This window comes from Babylonia areolata, chromosome 15 (assembly GCF_041734735.1).
Source record: "Babylonia areolata isolate BAREFJ2019XMU chromosome 15, ASM4173473v1, whole genome shotgun sequence".
Taxonomy (NCBI): domain Eukaryota; kingdom Metazoa; phylum Mollusca; class Gastropoda; order Neogastropoda; family Buccinidae; genus Babylonia; species Babylonia areolata.
Genome location: NC_134890.1, coordinates 18,111,927 through 18,115,495, shown reverse-complemented (window position 1 = coordinate 18,115,495; position 3,569 = coordinate 18,111,927).

Genomic DNA, 3,569 nt, shown 5'->3' with positions numbered 1-3,569 from the left:
TGCAGATAGTAAAAAAGGGAAATTACTCTGTAATTAATGCTAGGGGACTTAATTTGCATTATACTGATCTTTCTCATCTTAAACATTACCTTTTGAAATTATACTCAATACATATCACAAGTGAGTCTAGAAGGCCTTGCCTCTCTTGTTTTATATTGCTGTGGGTTTTGTTTGCATACCAAACTCCTGAGCACAATGTCTTAACAAAATAGTGAAGCTGAATATAATATGCCTCTCGTGTAAAATATCGTTTATGTGTGTTTGGCATTTTACTGACTCCGTATGTGCATGAAAAAAAATGTATTGTGCATTGACAATATACCTCATAGGTAAAATAAACCAATTGGTTTGTACTCACATATGCTGAAGTTGTTGATATGTGCGTGATCTCTCTCTCTCTCTCTCTCTCTCTCTCTCTCTCTCTCTCTCTCTCTCTCAAAGGATTGTGCATGTGATACGTCATAATTCAGTTCAAAATCTGTCACTTCACATAATAAAAGTAACTGATGAAGACTGACAAAAACTCGCGCGGGCGCGCGCGCGCACACACACACACACACACACACACACACACACACACACAGAGTAAAAAGTTTCAAGTTTTGATTACCATTTCACTCCTATTGGAGTAATGGAGGATTACTACAAAATGATAATTTCACAACCAGTTTTCCAAATGCACAACAGTGTCACATAAAAGCTGGTCAAATGCAAACTTTTTTCTAACTCTAAAAGAGCATCTAGAAAACATTTTGCAAATCTGATAACTTAAGCTGACTTAAACTTAACCTCTTTCTTTTTTTCTTCTCAGTTTTTGTGGCCTCCTTTTAGCATTAAAGAAAACTGAAAGCCGATTTCGGAGACAAATATTTGTAGGCACATACCTTTTTTGCAAACTGATCATACTTGTGATATTCAATTATAAAATGGAACTCATCCCCAATCATAGACATTATAAAATTCATACAACCACAACTCTCCTGGTATACCATCGCGTCTCCCTGTTTTTATTTTCAACTTACGATAACTACATCGAAATCTGAAGAAGCTAACAATGTAATTAACAGGCATTTGACTTACTTCTATCTCCCAAAATCACTTTTGAAAATTCGATGGAACAAATAATTATTTATCACTCGCCACTAGAGTTTGTTTCCATATTTTTTTTTTAAAGAATTATCTTTCAACGCTAAAGTGTTGACATTCTCGAAGGAAGACTCCCTCTCTCGGGACTGAGCATCCCAAACACAGTCATATTATTAGCAGTATTAGTATTATTGTTATTCTTGTTGTGAGCATTTACGCCTAATCTTGAAAATAAGCCCTGGGCGTTTACAAATGTAACACATTCGTAAATATGAAAAAGGAAAAATTGAACACAGGATACCAAACATTATCAAAAACCATTCATAAGATTAAGCATTTCTTTTCCAATTATAAGCATGTGTGTGAGCTCAACCACGACATGACTCAAAGCAGGCACTGCATCGGCAACTTTTGAAGGTTTGGTTCACAGAGGACCAGTGCCATAGTGACGGTAATGTACCCAACTCAGTAGGAAGCGATTGTCCATGTGTTCGAGTCCCATAAACGTACCGGGGATTTTTACACGCCCCCACCTCCACTATAAGTCCTGATAGATGGTCTGGATGCTAGTCTTTCGTATGAGATGATATACTGAAGTCCCCGGTTTGCAGCGTGCGATTCGCGCACGTAAAAGACAACCAAATTAGTTATTTGTCCTCACGGCTGAGCAAAATTCTGTTAAACACACACACACACACACACACGGGACACGCGCGCACACACACACGCACACACACACACACACACACACACACATTGAAAGCAAGACAAATACGACGAGCACACAGAAATAAAAGGATGGCGCTGCTCTGTGCATAGCGACATGGTGTCAGTCCTGAGGGACAGCGGCCCGAATCTAGTTCCACACAGTTAGATATATTCAAGTTATATCGTGTGATGAAAAGTAACACAGTACACTGAATATGATACGATAAGATACGACCGATACGATACAGTACGATACAATATGCACACACACACACACACACACACACACACACACACACACACACACACACACACACACACACACACACACACATACACACACACACAAAAGAAGAAAGAAAGAAAGATGGAAAAGAAACTGAGAAAAAGATATACATACCGTCCATGAAATGCATTACAATACTGCACAATACTCTCTCTCTCTCTCTCTCTCTCTCTCTCTCTCTCTCTGTGTGTGTGTGTGTGTGTGTGTGTGTGTGTGTGTGTGTGTGTGTTGGATGTATCCGTCCACTGCAGAGGTTGGTATCTTCGTTTCAGTGCAACAGAGGGCCATAAATGAATAGCCTCGAGGCTAACGAACTAACTAACCAAATAAGTTAATCGATTAATTGATACTTTTATCAAGTTTATTCATCATACAGTCAACTAACTAACTAACTAACTAACTAATTGATACGCTGACACAGAAGGGAACATAAAATGGAAGAAGAAAAAGAGGAAGAACTTACGTGCAATCCCGGCCTCGATCTCAGCATGGGTGCAATGCCTGAAATGACAGCAAGGTCAGTGCACGATCAGTGCAACTCGAACGGGTAAGCTTCTACATGGCTACCGCTCTACTCCACCATGACTAACACAACACAACACGTGCAGTTGTCACCAGACTGACCGCAGTGTGTGCTCAGTGTGCTGCTTGAACTAAAAAAAAAAAAAAAAAAAAAATTATAATAATAATAAAAAGAAGAAGAAAAAAAGGACAGTCAGTGACCATATAGGGCTGTCATTCAAAGTTCCCAACCAGCTGCTGATTTCCGCCACAAGCACAAAACATCTATTTATTCATTTATTCATCGATCCATTCATTTATTCACTGCATGCATTTACTTACTTATCTACTTTTAGTCACGGTGATGGCCTGGAGGTAACGAGAGAATTTGAGCGCGCTGGTTCGAATCACGGCTCAGCCGCCGACATTTTCTCCCTCTCCACTAGACCTTGAGTGGTGGTCTGGACGCTAGTCATTCGGATGAGACGATAAACCGAGGTCCGGCCGTGTGCAGCATGCACTTACTAGCGCACGTAAAAGAACCCACGGCAACAAAAGGGTTGTTCCTGGCAAAATTCAAAATTCTGTAGAAAATCTACTTCGATTGGAAAATCAAATAAAACTACACGCTCAGTGGGGGAAAAAAAAGGGGGGGGGGGGCTGTTGTGTAACGATGCGCTCTCCCCGGTGGGGAGAGCAGCCCGAATTTCACACAGAGAAATCTGTTGTGATAAAAAGCAATACAAATACAAATACTTACTTATTCAAATAACATGCGCTCTCCCGGTAGTCAGATTTGCAATGTATTGATCCTAATCCTGTTCCTATTCCTGAAGAAGAGGCATAAATAAAAGTATTCTTGTATCTGGTATCGCCATGAAACCTGAAGAAAAAACATAGCAGACGAATGAACCGCAAGTGTGTGACGTCATATGTGCACAGTTTCACGTGAGTCAGAGTCACTTCTGTGCACAGTTGAACCCCGGAA